We start from the raw sequence: 21,601 nt of genomic DNA on the forward strand, positions 1-21,601 counted from the left end.
ACACGGGGGCACCATGAGTGGGATCTACTTATGAAACATCATCCACTGAGAACCCTGTGAGCACAGTTCTACTCTGACACACACGGGGGCACCATGAGTGGGATCTACTTATGAAACATCATCCACTGAGAACCCTGTGAGCACAGTTCTCCTCTGACACACATAGGGCACCATGAGTGGAATCTACTTATGAAAACTCATCCACTGAGAATCGTGGGGGGCACAGTTCTACTCTGACACACACGGGGGAACCATGAGTTGGAGTAGATGCCATGACATTTGTTTTGCCTTAAAGTTACCATCAATGGAGGCCCTGTGGATATCTGTCCATCATCCTCTGTTTGGTTTGTGCCAACTCTTCTCCCTCCAAGAACACAGCATGATGTAGCTTTGCTTTATTTATTTTTTTCACCACCTGAGCGTAGTTTATTTTCATAAGAATAATAATGTTGAAGTCAACGTAATGTTAATAGACAGTATCCAGCAAGGTGTATTTAAATTTGATACACAGATGGATATTTAAAAAACAACTGAAGTGGAAGTCATACAACACAAAACCAGACATTTCCAAGCACGTGATCCATGGTATTTAGTATGTTCGTAGACTGTGCAGTCATGTCCTCTCTCTAGTTCCAAGACATTTCCACCACCCTGTCTCAGTTCTCTTGTGTCGGTCTCCTAGACATACCACAAGGGGTGGCTTTAACAAACAGAAATGATTTCTCTCACAGTTTAGAGGCTGGAAGACCAAACTCAGAGCACTGGCTCTGGGGAAATGCCCTTGTCTCCTGTCAGCATCCATGGGCCCAGCATTCCTTGGAGATCTCCATGCACCTTGGCATCAGTCTTCCCCTGGATCTAGGAGCTTCCCAGTGCAGGGACCCCAGCTCCCAAAGATGAACTCCACTCCCGGCTCTTCTGTCTTGGTGGAGTAGGTCCTTCTTTCTCTGTTCAAGTCTGTCTCGTTGTAGACCTCAAAAGAGACTGGCTCAAGATACAAGCTAGTCCTGTAGATTGCATCTGGCTCAGGAACATCCTAGAAGTGAGGATGTTTACATCTCAGGGGTAATTGCATCCGGTCAGGCCCCATCTCAGCAGATGGTATCCTGAGCTGATTGTATTCTAGAAGACCTCATCATGGAGGTGATAAATACATTCTAACTGCTAAACCACTGAGTATTCTGGACCAGCCAGGTTGATAGCAAACCTCAACTATCACAAGCCCAAAAGAAAAACCCTGGACCCACCAAGGAGTCGCTCCCCACTCTTCTCCTCCTTTCCAAGATCCTGGGATTCACCAATCACCCTTCGGACCTACCTATTCTAGATGTTTCAATTCATATCCCATCCCTTCCTGGAGCTTTGATGGTCACCAGTGTCCTCAGTCTAGCTTGGATGTCTTCCTTCATCAGCACTGGGTCTAGATCAAATTCTACCTCTTGAAGTGGTTGAGCATGCCCAATTCCTTTTGTCACAGTGACTGTGTATTCTTCACAGTTTGCTTTGATGTTCTCTACATCTTTCAATATTTTCCCCATAGGATTCTTCAATATTGTGACATGAAGCTTGAAATTTTTCCTTGGTCCTTTCAGCTTGAGAAATATTGAGCATTAATAACAAAGTTAAAAAAAAAAACAATAACAAGTAAACAGAAGACGACAAATACTGGAGAGGGTGTGGAGAGACTGGGACCCTCCCACACTGCTGGTGAGACTGTAAAATGGTGCGACCACTGTGGAAAATGGTATGGGGTTTTCTGAGAAGGTTGGAAATAGAAATACTGTATGACCCAGCTATCTCTCTACTTGGTCTGTATCCTCAACAAATAAAAATGGTGGCACGAATGGTAGGTATAGGCACAGCCATGCTACTTGCAGCATTACTCACAATGGTAAAAAGATGTAGACAGACTGAATGCCCATAAGCAGAGGAATGGTGGGACAGACTTTGGTGCATACACACAGTGGAATATTACACAAGAAATAATAATGAGGAATTTGCAAAATATCACACCACATGGAGGAACCTGGAGGACATTATGCTGAATGAAATTAGTCGGTCACAAAGGGACAGATATTGTATGAGACCACTGCTGTTAAAAGTCAAGAAAAGGTTTTCATTCTATAATAAATATTCTATGATGGTTTACTATACAGGAATGACAAATTCAGGAGGCATGACATTGCTTTCATAATCAAAAGGAACATTTCAAGATCTATCTTGAAGTATAACGCTGTCTGTGAGAGGAGAGTATCTGTACACCCACAAGGAAGACCTGGAGCACATTGGCTTTGTAGGATACACATTGGACTGACACCAACAAGGTCAAGACCACCAGCCACTCGTAGGAGAAAGATGAGGTTTTCTTGTCCTGAAAAGATGTACAACCTCGGAAAACTTACACAGGGTCTGACAGACTATAAAAACTGATATTTTGTGAAAAACTGATATTTTGTGAAAAACTGATATTTTTCACAAATTGACAGCACTGGAGACACTCATCTCTGCCAAGAAATCTGGAAGACAGCTACCTGGCCAGCTGACTGGAAGAGATCCATATTTGTGCCCATTCCAAAGAGAGATGATCCAACGCAATGCAGAAATCCTTGGACAATATTATTAATATCACAATCAAGGAAAATCTTGCTAATGATAATGCAAAAATGGGCACAACCATACATTGACAGAGAACTTCCAGAGGTTCAAGCTGAATTCAGAAGAGTACGTGGAATGAGGGATCTCTTTGGTGATGTCAGGTGGATTTTGGCTGAAAGCAGAGAATGCCAGAAAGATGTTTACCTGTGCTTTATTGTCTACACAAAGGCTTTCGATTGTATGGATCATGACAAACTATAGACAACACTGTGGAACATGAGTGTTCCGAAACATTTCATTTTGCTCATGAGAAACCTGTACATAGACCAAGTAGAGAGATAGCTGGGTCATACAGTATTTCTATTTCCAACCTTCTCAGTTGCTCAACCAGAATGGTTTAAAATCAGGAAAAGATTTAAAATTACTTATTCTATCTATATGCTGAGCAAATAATCCAAGAAGCTGGATTATATGAAGAAACACATGGCATCAGGATTGGAGGAAAACTCGTTAACAACCTGTGATACGCTTGCTGAAAGCAAACAGGACTTCAAATCCTTAATGATGAAGATCAAAGACCACAGCCTTCAGTATGGGTTGCACATTAATGTAAGGAACACAAAAATTCTCACCACTGGACCAATAAACAACATCCAAATAAATGGAGAAAAGATTGAAGTTATAAAAAATTTCATTTTGCTCAGATCAACCATCAACTTTCATGGAAGCAGCAGTCAAGAAATCAAATGACACATTGCATTAGGCAAGTCTGCTGCACAAGACCTCTTCAAAGTGTTGACGAGCAAAGATGTCAGCTTGAGGACTAAGGTGCGCCTGACCCAAGCCATGGTGTTTTTAATAACCTCATATGCATGTGAAAGTTGGACATTGAATAAAGAAGACCTTAGAAGAATTGATGCATTTGAGTTATGGTGTTGGAGGAGAATATTAAAAGTATTGTGGACTGCCAAAAGAACAAACCAATCTGTGTTGCAGAAAGTACAACCAGATAGTTCTTTGGAAGACAGGATGCCCAGACTTTGTCTCTCATACTTTGGACATATTGTCAGGAGAGACCACTCACTGGAGAAGGACATCATGTTTGGTAAAGTGAAGGGTCAGAGAAAAAAGAGAAAGACCCCCAATGAGATGGACTGACACAGTGGCGACAGCACTGGGCTCAGGCTTAGCAGTGATTGTGAGGTGGGCACAGGACCAGACAGTGTTTCGTTCTGTTGTACTTAGGGTCACTATGAGTCAGTGCTGACTTGATGGTATCTAACAATAACAACAACAACAATTTATCCATCCATCTATCTACCTACCCACCCTCCATGCACTTTTCATGTCAGATGCTATCGCTATGGAATTGTAGGCACTGCAAGGTGCCAATGAGTCAGAGGTGCTGCTTCTTCCTCTGAACTCTGACTTTAGACTCTGTGTTTCCTGGGCAGGCATCCTATGGACAGGTGCTGCCAGTCTTATAGAGCACTGGATCCAAGAGTATACAGAAAGGAACCACACTCACTGTTCTGGAAGCTAATACCAAGTTCAGGTCCCATTACTAGGGGTTAAGCATTATCACCTTCCTTCATAACATTCCAAGACCAGATTGAGTACCCCAGGGACATAGGGGACAAAGAGGTCTGATCCCAGCAGGAAGGGCCTGGGCTCTGGGAGAAGATGGGATTGAGGGCTCACTGCTGAGCTCCGTGGCATGGACACATCTCTGAATCCAGGAGGAGTGTTTTGGCTTTCTGAAAAAAATCTCACATGCCTTCAAAACAAGCTATTTCTCTCCAGAGAATTGCCCACTTAGGATCAATGCCCACCAAGCACTTTCAGATCCTTGGAGCCAGGTGTTGTGCAAAAAACCCACAAAGGTGTTCTGGTTTCATTGTTATTAGGTCAAACTCAACCTTAGTGAGGTTTTGACCAGCTGAGGATGCAAGTATGGCAACCTGAGGTCAGTGTTAGAATGCGCTCTTCATGGGCAGCATGGTATCCTCAGGTGTTTCAGCACGTAGACATATTAGGGTAAGCCAACAAGTATTGCTACTGGAGCTCCAGTTCATTCATGCTTGGGCTTATTCCAAACAAAACAAGTGTAAACATGTTTCTGTGATCAGCAGACGGCTGCAGACAAGTTCTCTCAGGAATACACTTGTCTCATCAAGGGCATCAAAAAATAAGACCCAACCAAAACACTGCCTTCCAAGGGAGTCTGCTGAGCCACTTAAATTCAGATCAGAGAGCTCAACACAGAAGGTTAGGGGACTTTGTTTTGTTTTCCAAAACGGTAATTTTTTTAAAGCTTTTATTGTGACTTGAGTGATAGTTTACATGGGAGAAAATCGGTTTTGCACTCATCCTATCGTATTTTGTTTCATTGCAATGATCACAATCCCATCCATGCATCACCATTCAACAGTATTTGCTTCTATTCCCTCTATTTTTGTTTTGCTTTTCTGTCTTTTGTCTTCTGGTGTACACAAAAACACTCAGGAATATATAATCATTTAAACAACCCAAGGGCACATTCTGCAAACCTGCCTCCTGGCCGCCAGCACACAGCCTTTCTCTTTCCACGAGTCTAGAGTCTTCACCTGCTCCCTCTCCATGTCCTCATCTCTGCCTCTATCTCTGGTGTCACTGCTTCTCTGGATAGGGTCCCACATTCCACTTGTGCTCTTCTCCCTTGATGGTCCTAGGGTCCTCTGTTCCTGGAAGTCATCTTGGACACAGAATGGCCACAAGGGCTTATTATGGAGAAGTGTTAAGAAAAATTTAAACTATATGAGTGAGTAAAAAATTATCTGCACTCCCGTTATTTTAAAACATGTCTACAGCCACGCGACTAATGACAACACTGAGCATGCACGTGAAATGATTCTGTCAAATAAATGAGTGACAGTGGATTATATGGCAAATTGTTTGCACATCAGTCACGGCTCTGTATATGGGCCTTGAAAAGTTTGTGAGAAATTCATACTGAAACAACTCAAGGAAGAGCATAAACAGAAGCATTTGGACATCTGCAAACAAAATTTGGAACAATACTCAAAGGAAGGTGAAAGTTTCTTTTAAAAAAAATCGTTACTGGTGACAAGACATGAATTCATACTACAGGCCTGAGAGTAAACAGCAGAGTACGGAATGGAAACATCCTCAGTCACCGACGAAGAAAAAGTTCAAAAGTCAACCATCAGCTGGAAAAATGATGCTGATAGATTTCTGGTCTTCTCAAGGGCCAGCACTGGAAGATTATCAGGAAAAAGTTTCAATAATCAACAATGTTCATTACAGTGAGATACTCACTGAACAGCTGAGGCCTAAACTTGGGATTAAATGCAGAAGACTCTTATCCAAGGGCATTGTGATCTTTCTTGGTAATGCATGTCCACACACCTCTGCCCACACTGTTGACACTCTGCAAAAAACTTGGTTTTGAGGTGTTAGAGCATCCTCCCTGTAGACCTGATCCTGCTCCAATGGACTTTCCCCTGTTTGATTCCCTGAAAGCTGCCCTTCAAGGAAGAAGATTCACCTCTGTTGAAGAAGTGAAGACAGTGGTGCATTTGTGGCTTGCAGCTCAGCCTGAAGCATTTTAAAATAAGGGAGTATGAAAGCTTGTTGACAGATGGACAAAGTTTATTGAAAAGCCAGGAGATTATGTTGACAATGATGTATTTGTCTTTTCTAAAAGTTGATAAGAATAAGTTCTACAGCCAGAGTGCGGATAATTTTTGAGTCACCCTTGTACCAGGAAAGTTGTGCTGAAGAATTCCCCCCCCCCCCCCCCCCCCCCCCCCCCCCCCCCCCCCCCCCCCCCCCCCCCCCCCCCCCCCCCCCCCCCCCCCCCCCCCCCCCCCCCCCTACAAAGCACGTGCTCATTCTTTGAGAGTCACAAGGGCTGGTCTATGGGAATTTAATTCGGAAATATTACCGCATCCACCTTACAGTCCTGATCTTGCTCTTCAGACTTTTTTGTTCCCAGACTCGAAGAACATTGAAAGGAAAATGATTTGAGTTCTTCATTGATGCCAGAACTGCCTTTTTACTAGGAACGGTTGTTGTTGTTGTTAGGTGCCATCGAGTCACTACCGACTCCTTGCAACCCTATGCACAACAGAATGAACACTGCCCGGTTCTAGGCCAACCTCACAATTGTTGCCACGCTTCAGCCCATACAGCTGCTTCTCTTCATTTTGAGTTGTGCCCCATTGAAGGTCCCAAGGGCTCTATTCCCACAAGCTTAACTCCATTCGTGTCATCATGGTCAGCTCTACTTTGAGGAGACAGCTCTTCTCCAGTCGTATTTTGAGTGCCTTCCAACCTGAGGGGCTCATTTTCTGGCACTATATCTGACAGTAAGGAGCTCTGGTAGCGTAGTGGTTACAAATCAGACTGCAAACCACAAAGTCAGAAGTTCGAAACTACCAGCTGTTCCACGGGAGAAAGATGAGGCTTTCTGCTCCCATAAAGATTTACAGCCTCTGAAACCCTGTACAGGGTCGCTATGAGTCAGAACCGACTCCACGGCACATAACAACAACAACAACAACATATCTGATAGTGTTTCTCTGGTCTTCATAAGGTTTTCAGTAACTAAATATTCTGAAGAAGTTCATCTCTCCTTCTTCCTAGTCTGTCTTCATCTGATAGCTCATCTGAAACCTATCCACCGTGGGTGACCCAGCTGGTATTTAAAATATCCGGTGGCATAGCTTCCAGAATCACAGCAACTCGCAGACAAACTGACAGACGAGTGGAAGGGTTAGTAAGAGGGAAATGCTGCCTTCAGAAATGTACAGTCCTAGATGGACAGTATGCCAAGAAACAATAAATTTACATTTTTAAAAAAGGGATATGTAACAAAGGAGAACCAATAAGACTTAGCTCTAATTTCTAAGCTGAAACCATGTAGCCAAGAAATGAATGACATATATAAAATTTTGAAAGAAAAAAGTTGCTAACCAAGAATCATACATCCAGCAAAACTCTTCATCAAATATGATGGCAAAATTAGGACATTTAAAAATAAAAAGAAATCAAGATAATTTACCAGATTCCAATTTTTTTTAAAGAGAAAAAATGATCACAAACTTTATATGGAAAGGAGAGACCTCAGATAAGCAAAGTATGGCTTAAGAAGAACAAAATTGAAGGCCTCTCGCTTCCTGGTCTCAAAATTTACTACACGGCCACAGTGGTCAATAGTCTGGTACTGGTACAATGAAAGACACATAGATCAATGGAACAGAATTGAGAACCCAGAAGTAAATCCATCCACACATAGTCAACTAATCTTTGACAAAGGGCCAAAACACATTAAATGGGAAAGAAATAGTCTCTTCAACAGATGGTGCTGGCCAAACTGAAAATCCATTTACAGAAGATTGAAACAAGACCCATCTCATAACACATACAAAATTAAAAGAATTTACAAAAACCAGATCAACATTTCAAAAAATATGAGAGGGAGTTCTTTAAACAGAGAACCAACAACAGCAGACAACAACCTGAAACTAACATACATGACAGTATCACCTAGACGCAACCCAGAGTTAAAAGTTTTCAAAGTAAACCAACCTATATAAGAGTGAAACAATAGCACCAAAGATACAGTTGCAACAACAACAGCAAGAAAACTAAATAAAGTAAAAAAGGGGGGGAGGGAATAATGTAGTTACAGAACTTCCAAATGAAGAAGAAATCAAATTTTAAGAAAATTTTACATTTTAAGAAAAAATGTAATAAACAAAAATAACCCTAACTAACTGTAACCCTAAAAAAAAAAGGGATATGTAATCATTTAAACAACCAAAGGACACGTTCTGCAAGCCTACCTCCTGGCCACCAACACACAGCCTTTCTCTTTCCATGAGTCTAGAGTCCTCAGCTGCTCCCTCTCTCCATATCCTCATCTCTGCCTCCATCTTTGGTGTCACTGCTTCTCTGGATAGGGTCCCACATTCTGCTCATGCTCTTCTCCCTTGATGGTCCTCAGTCCTCTGTTCCTGGACTGTAAGATTAACTACTCCCCCATTGTGTTGTACATCTTCTACCTTTACAGTTGTGACAGTTGCAATTAGTCATGATAACAATTACTCACTATTGAATCATAAGACTCTTATCCCCATCTCCTTTCACCAGACCCATCTAGACAAGAGGAACACTGTTCAGGGGGGATTCTACTTTCACTCATACACTCTGAAAAAATGTGGAATGCTTCACAACTTTGTGTGTTATCCTTGCACATGGGCCATGCTAACCTTCTTGGTATTGTTCCAATTTTAGTATATGTGCTGCCAAAGCAAGCCCTAAACTTAAATTTTTATGTTTTTGTTTACTAAAGGTTTTGTAGTAAGGTTTGCTGTGATTTTGTAGCAGTACTTTTGTACTCACCCCATACATGTATCTATTCTTGTTGCTGTTACATGCCATATCAACCCTACATGACAGAGGAAACCTCTGTAGGGTTTCCGAGACCACAATCCTATGGAAGCAGACTGCTTCACCTGTCTCCCACGGAGTGGCTGGTGGATTCGAACCTCCCACCTTTTGGTTAGTGTCCAATTGCTTAATTGCTGTGCCACCAGAGCTCCTTACCAGTGGAGGCTACTTTGTAGAAAGTTTGGATGTCCTGGATGGTACATGGTCTCTAATATGTTTCAGGTTGAGCCACAAGATAATGGTGTGTGTGAGTATGTGTGCAAGACTAAGACTGTGTGTATGAGCATTTGTGTATGTATGTGAATCTGTGAGTGCATGAATGTGTGTGTGTGCGCATGTGTGTGAATCTGTGAGTGCATTAGTGAGTGTGCAAGTGGGTGAATATGTACGCACACACGTGTGTGTGAATCTGTGAGTGCATGAGTGTGTATGCATGTGGATGAATGTGTGCACACACATGTATGTGTGTGATCTGTGAGTGCATGAGTGTGTATGCATGTGGGTGAATGTGTGCACACACATGTATGTGTGTGATCTGTGAGTGTGAGCATTAGGATGAGTGTAATAATTTTTGACTCACTCTCATACCAGGAAAGTTGTGTGGAGGAATTTTTTTCTTATTTGTTTAATGCTGCATTAACAAACAGAAATTTCTTTTCTTAATTTGTTGTTGTTATGTGCCGTGGAGTCCCTATACAGGTTTTTGAGGCTGTAAATCTTAATGGGAGCAGAAAACCTCATCTTTCTCCCATGGAACAGCTGGTAGTTTCGAACTGCTGACGTTGAGATTCGCAGCCCAATTCGTAACCACTACACTACCAGAGCTTTCTTGATTTCGGCAGCTAGAAGTCCAAATTCAGAGCACCCGGCTTAAGGGAAAGGCTTTCCCTCTGTGGGGTCTGGAGGGCGGGCCTTTTCTCTTCAGTTTCTGCTTCCTGGTTCCTTTGGGATCTCCAGGGGCCTTGGCATCTCTCTTGGCCCATTTCTGCTGGTATGTTTAACTAGGTTGACGCAAGACACACCCTATACTAATCCTGTTTATTAGCATAACAAAGACAGCCCATTGCCCCACTGGGATTGTAGCCACAGACTTTGTTGTTAAATGCCTTTGAGTCAGTTCTGACTCGTAGTGACCCTGTATAGGGTTTTGGTGGAGCTGCTGGTGGTTTGAACCTCCAACCTTGTGATTAGCTGTCCAGTGTTTATCCTACAGCACCGCGCCAGGACTCCTCAGGCATAGAGGTTAGAATTTGCAAACACATAAGTTTTGGGGCACAATCCAATCCGTAATGAAACCCTGGTGTGGTGCTGTGGGATAAGCACTAGACTGCTAACCTTAAGTTCGGCACTTAACAGCAACAAGCTAACCTCAGGGTTGGCAGTTCAAACCCACCAGCTGCTCCTTGGAAACTCAATACAGGGTTGCTTTGAGTCGGAACTGTCTCAACAGCTCCACCAACAACAATCCAATCCTGGTGTGGTGCTGTAGGATAAACACTGGACTGCTAACCTCAAGTTCCATGATTCAAACCCACCAGCTGCTCCTCAGAAACCCTATACAATGTTGCTATGGGTTGGAACAGACTTGATAACACTTAACAACAACAACAACACTCCAACCATAGCGTTGTGTAGGAGTGTGTGTGTGTGCATGCCCACCTCTGGGTGAGTCCGGGACTGTAGAGCCCAGCTTTGTAGGTGTGGAACCATGTTAGGTGGCCCAGTGGCGGGGTCTGGGCAGTGTCCTGTGTGCCCTGCACCTCTCTCATCCCACACTCCTCCACATTGATTTGTGTCTCAGAACCTCCTGGGGATTTTCAATTTGCAGAAGTAAGACACGTAAGCCGGTGGCTGGGGTGGGATGCTCACTGGTACCTGCACCCCAGGGGGCTGCCTCTGGGGAGGTGTAAACCCAGCTGAGTGGAGCCCTTCTCCCTTTTGGTGAGATTAAGGTCCCATGGGGAATGCTGGCAGAAGGGGCAGCTGCTGATTTATCCTCAACGTGAAAGCCAGCCTGGAGAACCAGTATGGGAAGCAGTGGGTTCAGGGGAGGCGGTGGTGGTGACGGGGAACCCAGGGGCGTCTCGGGGTTAGAGGAGGCCACTTCTCAGGTGACCTTCCCCCATCCATCTCCCACCCTGCATCTGCTGAGACAAAGGTCCCTATCAATCCACGTGGAGTTCCAGAGATGTGGAGAGAGGCAGGTGGGAACTGACGTGGGCCAGAACCGCACATGGGCAGCCAACTGCCTGATGGGAAAGCTCTCCCCACTGACCTCCCAGAGCCCCACTGCGCAGGGAAGAGGGTGACAATCAGGAATCCTCATGGTTTCTTCATAGAAAGATCTGGACTCCAGCTGGACAGGAAGTAATTAGCATGGGCAGACCCCGTACAGGCCCATGGAAGCCAAATTCTCCTGCAGCCCTGGACATGGAGGTCTCAAGGGGAAACTGCACTGGCTCATGGCTGCCATCACCTTTCTTCTGAGGTATGGCTGGGCCATGTCTTGCCCACTCAAGGGTTTTTGACAATCTGGCTTTGACCTTCTGCTCTCTCTTGTCCTGGAACCCTCCTCCCCCGCAAACCCCCCCCCCGCATGCACACAGCCCCCCTCCCCCACTCTGTATCTAAAGTCCATACATCCCTTGGGTACACGTTTACTTTCCCACACACATGCCTGGGTACACATGTGCACACACACACCCCCACACACACACACACACACTCACTCCTCCGGCTTGTGGCAACTCTGACCACGTGGGTTGTTTGGGACTGGGTGGAGGAGGGGTAACTGCCTGAGCCCTGCCCTAGTTGCCTGTCTGGGTTTTGCACCTGGCCCTGCCCTGGTCCGGGAGCCCTGTTGGAAATCCAGCACCGCCTTCCAAAAGCCTTCCAGCTCCTGGAGCTCTCACTGGCTCCCAGCTTCTCCCACCATCCCGAGCCTGACGGGTCACTTCAGCACTTCCATAAACGCAGATAGCAGGACACAGTGATCAATTCAGGGAACTCTTGTTCCTGGTCCCAGAAGTGCCTGCAGCCTCGGGTCCTGACAGGCCTGCCTCCACCTGACTGGGCAGCATGAGGGAACCTCCAGACTTTGCCTGTTGACACTTCCTTGAAGGGCAGGCAGGTCCTGTCCATCTTGTCCCTCTCCCTGCCTCCAGCCTTGTCCATTGCAATCCAGGGATCCCATTACCATGAAGGTACCACAAGGAGGGGGATCGACTCACCCTGTGCCCCTGGTGCCCTTGGCCACTCTGATGTGTCTTTCCTTACCTCTCACCTGGGCACCTTTGCTCACACTGGGTCTGCTGCCGGCAGTGCCTCGGCCCTTTCTGAACCTGGCCCTCTTTACTGCTGCCCTCAGAATCCCTGGTCCTGAAAGCATTTCTGGGTGTCACTGGGTCTGAGTGTCCGGAAACTCCATTCTACCTGGCTGCCTCTCTCATCACCCCTAAGGGCAAGGCAGTGTTCTAGTCCTTGCAGAGCTGTCCACTCCCAGTAGGGGCAGCAGCTCTCAGCACACCATGCAGAGCCGGCAGTGAGACTCAACTGACCAGTCCATCATGAGAGTCTATGCTTCTGTTCTGCATTCTCTGTCTGTCTTGCTCATTACTGCCACCCTCAGTGATCAAGCCGAGGCTGTGTATCTGCCAGGTCTGCTAACGGCTTCACAAACACAGTGTCCGGCAAGAAGGCCCTGGTCAGGTGACTTGCCCCCAGGAAGAACTCAGGGTGCCTCTCATTCCCGTGACTCGTCCTTCTACATCACAAGGTCCCTATGGAGGGACGAGGACGTGGACACGGTGCATGAAGAGCATGGTGGCCTCCATCTGGAAGCTACACTACAGCTCTCTCAAACCCGGTTCCTTTGGTTGGAGCTGGATTTGATCCCACCAACATGGTGAGCTTCCCTGGATCTTCACTTCTCAGACAAAACTTTAGGGCAGGGAGCTAACTTGTCCAGGGCTTTGGGGTCAGCTGTGTGTCCTTGGGCATGCTACACATCAGCTCTGTTTCTCATACCTTGTGAGAAGCTCAGAAAGCTGGGGATCCTCATACTTCTTGAAACTCATTTGGAGAATAAGATGATGCTGTAAGTAAAAGGCCACAGTGTAAGTATTATGTACCTATGTTCTGATCACCCCCTGGCTGTCAGCTCGTCACACAGTGGCTTGTGGGTTGCTGATATGCTGTAAGCGATGCTGCTGGTATTTCAGATCCCAGCAGGGCCACAGTGGTGGACAGGTTTCAGCTGAGTTTCCAGATGAAGACAGACTGGGAAGAAAGATCTGGTGATCTACTGCTGAACATTGGATAGCAAAAACCCTACAGACCACAAAGAATATTGTCTGAGAGAGTACTGAAAGATGAGCCCCCTAGGTCTGAAGGGACCCCATGTTAATGACTTCAGAGACGTCAGTGAAGGCGAAGGGAGCACAGTGAAGGCCGTGTGGTGAAGGTGGTACGGAGAAGGTGGCAGGTGAAGGTGGTGAAGGTGGTACGGAGAAGGTGGCATGGCAAAGGTGGCAGGTGAAGGTGGTGAAGGTGGTATGGAGGTGGCATGGTGAAGGTGGCAGGTGAAGTTTAGTGGTGAAGGTGTGTGGGTTGTCATGTGTCAGAGCAACAACCGACAACACGCACTCTACGGCGATGGAAGTGTCTGGAGAGGCAGTTTGGGGAGCCCAGTTGACCAGAAGCAGTGGCAACTCAGGACATTGTTGTGGACTGCCCGACCCCATCCCTCCTCACAGGGAGCATGTCCTCTTACTGTTATTTCTGAGAGTGGACGGCAAAGGACTGGGTCTGCCTGGAAGGCCTGAGTCCCTGAGGGCTATACTCAGCACAGGAACAAGCAGGGCTGGCATTGTCATTGTTGTCGGCAGCCATCAAGTTCACCTCAACGTTCATGGAACAAAGCACTGCCCAGCCCTGCACATCCCACAATCAGCAGCAGGTTAGACTGTTGTGAGGCATGGAGGATTTCATTGGTTGATTTTCAGGAGTCGATGGCCAGGTCTTTCTTCCTAGCGTCTTTTAATCTGGAATCTCCCTTAAAATCTATTCAGCATCCTAACAACACACAAGCCTCCATGGACAGATGGTGGTGGCTGCGCATGAGGAACACTGGCCGGGATTTGAACCAGGGTCTCCCACATGGAAGGTGAAGATTCTACTGCTGAGTCACTCCTGGCCTGCAGGTCTGGTGAGCCATCTCTAGCTACCTGTGTTGTTTTCAAGTGCCATTGAATCGATTCTGACTCACAGCAATCCTATATAGGGTTTCCAAGGAGCAGCTTGAACCATCAATCTTGTAGTTCAAATGGACCTTACAGTGCAGTGCATTAACCCACAGCACCACACCAGGACTCCAGGAATCCTGTGTAGGGGGCCTCAAATAGAGAGTCACCGAGGTCTGCGAGAGCCCAGTTCACAGCGGGGGAAGGAAAGGCCCTACAAGATTCTGATCCACGGTAAAGCCAGGGTTCACACCCTGATTTCAGATTCTCTGTATTGCTGCTCCCGGTTGCCTCCCCAATAAAGAGGCGAACTAGGACCTGCTCCACAGCGCTGAACAACAACAAAGAGGATATAAACAATTCTGCTGGTACCCTGACCCAGGTAAAGAGGGAACAGAATGAAATTTGGGGCTGGGGGGATGGTTTGCACATTCTGCCTAAATAATTTTTTTTTTTTTTTACCTAGAGACTTGAATAGCTGAATTTGCGTGGTAGAATGAGATATTTCCCCCCTGTTTCGGAGTTTTTCCCGGTCTTTCTCTGCTGTTTCTGGGAACACTAGGAACCCCAAAAGGCGAACACGGAGGCTTTTTAAGGTTGGCAATGGTCCCACGTGTGGGGCTCTGTCTTCCTCTTGCTGTTTTGTTGTTGATGTTAGGTGCCACCCAGTCAGCTGCGACGCATAGCAACCCCGTGACAACAAAAGGAAACAGTGCCCGGTCCAGCGCCATCCTCACAATTGTTGTGTTTGAGTCCACTGCTCAGACACTGTGTCAGTCCATCTCGTTGGTGGTCGTCCTTTTTTGCAGTGACCCTCTGCATTACCAAGCATGATGTCCTTCTCCAGGGGCTGGTCTCTCCTGATGCCTGTCCAAAGTATGCGAGACCAAGTCTCATCATCCTTGTTTCCTCACTTCTAAGGAACATTCCGGCTATACTTTTTCCTCCTTCACTATATCAAGTACTCCCCCCCAACCCCCAAAACAATCAAAACCCCCCAACTCAACTGTCATTGTCTCTTCTGACCCATAGAGTTTCTGAAACTGTAAATCTTTACAGAAGCAGAAAACTGCATCTTTCTCCTGAGGAGCAGCTGGTGGATTTGAACTGCCAACTTTGTCATTAGCAGTCCAGTGCTTATCCAACATCACCACACCAGGACTCCTGGAATGACATTGTCGTTGTGAAGTGCCATCAAGTTGGTGCCTACTCAGAGCAAACCTGCTTAGGGTTTCCAAGGAGTGGCTGGTGGGTTTGCACCGCCAACCTTGCCATTCATTTTCTCCTGACCTGAAGCCTCTCTGGAGTCCAGATTTTACACCTTTGAGTTCTGATGACGTAATGTTTAAGAGCTGAGAGGAAGATTGGCGGTTCAAAGTCATCAGCTGCTCCACAGGTAAAAGACATGGCACTTTGCTTCTGGACAGATTTACAGCCTCAGAAACCCTGTTCTACTCTGTCCTATGGGGTCACTGTGAGTCCGATTCCATGGGACCACAATGACAACCTAGAACAGTATGCTCATTGTCAGGATCAGACTTTCAGGGAATTCTGTTCAGAGGAAATCCACAAAAGACTAACCACATCACCGTACTCTTCCTCCCCCAGGATTTGCTGCACAGTTCACCCCAATAGGGAGATTTTTTGTGCAGTTTAATATTGTTGTTGTTGTTAAGTGCCATCGAGTTGATTCCAACCCATAACGACCCTGTATAGGGTTTTTGAAGAGTAGCTGGTGAGCTTGAACTGCCGACCTTGCAGTTCAAATGGCTTTGCAGTCTGGTGCATTAACCCTATAGATGGGGTCTATTTGCAGCATCCCTCCTTTTTAGTTGGGGAAGGAGAGACTGGAGGTATCCTTTAACAAAAACACTTTACTCGTGAATGGCATACCCTTTTCAGAACAAAGCAAAAGCTACATCAACATTTTGGGAGCTGTGGTGAGGTGGGGAAGATGAGGAAAGGGTGAAATGGGGCCTTAATTGTTTGCAAAATCATTTCCAGAGGGGAAAAAACCCTTTGATGCTGACATCTCAAAAGTCCTTGGTGAGGCTGACCCTGAGTCAAAGGATTTGGGAGGAGACCAATCTCAGCCTGAGATGGCTTCATTGTGGGGAGACAGAAATGAATTTCTCTCTAAGTGGAAAAAGGCTCTTTAGCTGCATTAAGAGACTGGCATCAGCTGAAAAGGCGAATAAACTCAATCTTCTCTGTATCATTTACCTGGGACTTCATCAGACTCAACCCGATTAGGGAAAATCACATTGAAAGCATTGTGTATAATGGACCAAAATTATAGAAAACATTTAGCCTGGAGGGAGTCAGAAATAGCATTTCCACCTGAGCCACAATCTTTCATTATCTTCCCCTCCTTGTTAAGGGTTTTGACAGTACCGTCTCCTCCCCAAGACTAATCATTAGACTAATTAGTGGCTAATCAATGTTTAATTAAAACCTAGCCATTAATTACAGGAAGTGCCATGGCAACTTGGGAATAAGATGGGGTTGCCGAAGGAATCAGAGTTCCTTAAGCGAGGCTTTGACCCAAATAGAAGGGCTTCTTGTTTGAGATCACCCCTCCTTCTGTGTATTTTGGTCTGGGAGGGTCGGGCAGTCTGGGGAGAGAAAGAGGAAGAAATGGGGATGGAACATGAACTTAGGCGTTATTTCTCCTTCTGGTGTACCCCCAGTTCCATGGACGCATTCCCCACGGAACCCAACCACTGTCTCACATCCCAGTTTGATTCTATTTCCCTCCATCAAGCCTTCATTGGGCATCTACATACTTGCATTTAGACTTGAACCCAAACTTCTTGCCAAGGTCTGTGATGACCTAGATTATGGTTCTCAATCCTGGCTGCATTCGAGAAGCATCTAGGGAGGTTAAACATTTTTTCTGATAGAGGATAGACAAACAGACCAATGTTCAGAGTTGTTGTTGTTGTTAAGTGCCATCGAGTCGGTTCTGACCCATAGAGACCCTGAACAGGGTTTCCGAGGGTGTAAATCCTTACGGGAGTAGAAAGCCTCATCTTTCTCCCTCAGAGCAGCTGGTAGTTTTGAACCGCTGACTTTAAGGTTCGCAGCCCAATTCGTATCCACTACACTACCAGAGCTCCTATCTTCTACTAGTATATAAAAAATACTACCCGTGTATTAACTTTTGTACTGGACCAAGATTCTCGGTGCGTTGGCAGCTGAGATGTAGTTATCCTCTTGTTGTGATCTGATGTGATCAACTCCATCATGACGTGTGCTATTATCAGCCAATTAATTGAAGAGAAGCTTCCTCGTGGATGCGGCCTGCTTCCAATGTGTTGGACACTCAGGTAAAGCATGTTGCTTTCTACTGGGTTGGGATGCTGCAACTGGCTCATCGTCTGACCTCCAGTTCTTTGGACTAGAGCCAGTGGGCTGCTCTACCGAATGCCCATCCTGGGAATCATCCGTAGCCCGTATCTTACTGGCCTGCTGCCCTCCGACTTGGCCCATCTTGGTCCACTAGCCCTGCAACTACATGAGTCAGTCTCCAGCCTGTCGTCTGACCTGTGGACTTAGGATTTGCTGGGCAGTGTTTTGTTCTGTCATGCTCAAGGTTGCTAGGAGTCGAAACCGATTTGACAGCACCTGACAACAACAACAACAACAACATTAAGACCTTCTGCTCATCAAAAGGTTTTGTGAAGACAGTGAAAAGACAAGAACAAAGCAAGATAAGATATTTGCAATGGACAGGGTCAAAAGTAGGCTCATAGTAAACTGAGGAGGAGACGTGAACAAACACTTTCCAGAGTTTTCTGTAGTATTCACTAGGGAGATGCAAACCGAGATACCCCAGGATGCACCCCCAGAATGGTTAAAGTGAGGAGGTGGGGCAGAGCCTCCTCTGACTCTCAGCACACCCAGCTCTGCATTGATGGACGATTCTGGAACCAGTATAGTGTCCAGAACGTTGGTAACACGCTAAGAGGATGTGGGAGGTTTAAAGATCTCTTGGAATCTCCCCCATTACTATGTGTAATAGGCTGACAAGACCAGCTCCAGAGAGCATTTCCATTGGCTGTGGGGTACTTCCCCCTCCTCCTCGTCCCCTCCTCTTCCTCTTCCCCTCCTCTTCTCATCCCCCTCACCTTCTTCTCTCCCCTCTCCCCCCTCCAATGCACCCCACCACAACTCATCACTATTTCTTTAGCTTTGGCTACGAGCAAGAAGTGTGTTTGAATCTCGTGCCCCAGTGTGTGCTCATGGGACCAGGTGCCGCTGCCCCATCATGGAAATGGACAGCTGGACTGCCAATAAGGAAAAGACTTTGAGGGCAATTCAGAATAAAGACTCTATTAGTATTATCATCACAAATGCCAGACCTCAGGCCCAGGGAATGCTGGGGAGACAAGCCTGATGCCATGAACGCACCCCCACCCAGCTCGTTTGTAGAGCACCCCCAGACTCTGATGGGGGCATTCCCAATACCTCTGAAACGGGGTCCTGCCCCGCCATCCAGAGCTCAGGGATGAGGCTGTTAGCACCTGTCTCCCAGATGAGGAGGCTGAGACCTTGGGAAGAGGCTGGCAGCTCTGTGTCCATAAATATCCAGTCAGAACCATTTCCGTCCAGACAGTAGGGCTCACCAGTGCCCTCCCCTTACCCCCCCAGCCCTACCCTACTGTCATTAGCATCAGGCTTCTCATACAGGGCCACCTCCCAATCTCCCTCTGGCTATTTCCACAGCATGCCACTGCTCAAGAACATTCTGTGGCTCCTTCTTGCCTATGGGAAGAAACCCAGAGCTCCGAGTATGGCTCCAGAGCCCCTCCAGTCCAGCCCTACCTCCCACTCCAGCCACTTTGGGCCCTGATTTCAACAAGATGCCCACCCTGTGTAGGCAGCACCGTATTGAGACAACGAATGGCAGCGACTTCTAGCCCCACCTCCACCCCTTTCTCTGACTGCCAAGAGAACATCTGTCTTGATAAACATGCTTGACACTAATGGGGAGTTTCTGTTCCTAGGTTCTCAGGGAGCCTTCCAGGGTTCGGAAGGGGATGTCTTTAGGTTACTCCCCTTAGCACTAAACCCAGCAGACACACAGAACCAAACTCACTGTGTGGGGCTGATTCCAGCTCATAGTGACCGTATAGGACAGAATAAAGCTTCCCCATAGGGATTCGGAGACTAAATATTTACGTGTCTTTTCCCCAATGCTTGACCTGGCGTGCCACCAGCAGTCCTTCTCCTTGAACACATCCGTCCTTGATTAGAGTTCATTTTCAACTCATCTTGGTGTCACAACAAAATAGATACTGGCTCCCTCGTTTCCAACATTCTATCAGGATGTTGTGGGTTAGGCATTGGGCTGCTAACCATAAGGTCGTTTGTTCAAACCCACCAGCAGCTCCTTGGGAGAAAGATGAAGCTGTCTATTCCCATAAAGACTGACGGAAACCCTAAGGAGCCATTCTACCTGGCCCTATAGGTTGTGATAAGTTGGAACTGACCCAAGGGCAGTGGCTTCGGTTTGGATTTCTGGTTATCACGAGAGGAGACTTAATCTTTCCTCTCTCATCTGCTCTCCCACAACACGTTTGTCCAGCTCCTGTCCTGAGCCAGGTGCTGAGGGGACAGCAGGCATGGGACAGAGCTATCCCCACTCCTGGAGCTTTCGACAGACACTGGGCAGATTACGCCACTCTGGCAGTAAGTGCTGAAAAGATACGGAGTGCCAGGAAGGCAGGTGATGGGGCTGAGGTAGTCTCGGGGTGCAGTAGGGTCCTCGTTCATGGAAAGGTGACATTAAGCTGATACTGATAGGCCAGTAGGTGTTGGGTATAAAGAGTGGCAACAGGCAGGTAACTCAAGGACAGCATCACAAAGGGACTCAGTGAACCTGGCTGGGGGGACAAGAAGGTCAGCAGGGGTGAAATGGAGAATAAACCAGGTCACCTAGGACAAAGAGTTTGATTCTATTCAGGGTAATGGGGAGCCATGGAAGAGCTTTGAGCAGGGGCATGACATGATCGGCTTTGCTTTAAGAAAAGATCACTCTCATGAATTGAATTGTGTCGCCTCAAAATCTGTGTGAATTTGACTGGACCACACTTCTCAGCAATTTGTAATGATGTGATAAGTAGAACAGATGTAAGAGTGTTGTTGGGTGTTGTTGGGTGTTGTTGAGTTGATTCTGACTCGTATGTAGTGACCGACCCTATGGACAACAGAATGAAACACTGCCCAACCCTGCAGCAACTTCACTATCTAACAAGAGATAAAAGGAGGTGTGACTCCCACCAAGATAGAAAAGCTGGGAACAGAGCGCATCCATGGGAACCTGCTAGATCCAGGGACGATTGATGCCAAGACATGTGGAAATTCTCCCAGAAATGCCAGACCTACAGATGCTGAGAGGAAACAAGGACCTTTCTTCTCAACTGTGGGCCTTCCCTAGAGCTGGGACCATGAATTCGAATCTTTAGCGTCTTAAATGGTGAGAAATGTAATTTCTGCGTATTAAAGCCATCCGCTTGTGGTATGTCTGTTATAGCAGCGCTAGAAATCTAAACGATCGTCTCTAATGTGGAAATATCGCTGGAAGAGTTGTTATGAAATGCCTTTGAGTCATAACGACCCTATATAGAGTTTCCAAGGAGTGACTGGTGGATTTGAACCTCTAACCTTGCAGTTTAAGCTGACATTGCAGTAGCATGCTTATCCTACAACACCACACCAGGACTTCTACTGGAAGTGAGGATGGGCCTTGTGTCCCGTTGTGCTTGGGGTTACCATCAACGGCAGCGAATGACAAAAAAAAAAAAAGGTTGGTGACACCTAGAAGACTCTCACCTTCGTCCCAAGCCTGCACCAGGTGTTGAGAGCCTGAGCTTCCCAGGGAGGGTTTGCAAAGCCAAGTTGTGAGGAGATGCTCTGCCCGGTCTCAGCAGCACGCCTGTCTACCTAATTCTTAATTATGCTCTTCAAGCTCCCGTTAAATCCTGCCGCTGCATTGTGGGTAGCCAGCTGTGGCTTTAATACATTGAACATTCCTGCATTTCCACGGGGCAGAGCATCTGAAGGGAAAATTGCACCCTGTCTGTCAGGGCCTCGCTGGGAACCACCCACAGAGAGAGAATCCTGGAATGTGGGCGGAGGCGTGTCTCGTGGGTGTTTGAGTCTCTGGAACTGTCCACTTCCCACCTCAGCTTTCGACTTCTGAAAAATCATCCACTGAGAACCTTGTGGGCACAGTTCTACTCTGACACACACGGGGCACCATGAGTGGGATCTACTTATGAAAAATCATCCACTGAGAACCCTGT

The sequence above is a fragment of the Chrysochloris asiatica genome, unplaced genomic scaffold (assembly GCF_000296735.1).
Source record: "Chrysochloris asiatica unplaced genomic scaffold, ChrAsi1.0 scaffold00132, whole genome shotgun sequence".
Classification (NCBI taxonomy): Eukaryota; Metazoa; Chordata; class Mammalia; order Afrosoricida; family Chrysochloridae; genus Chrysochloris; species Chrysochloris asiatica.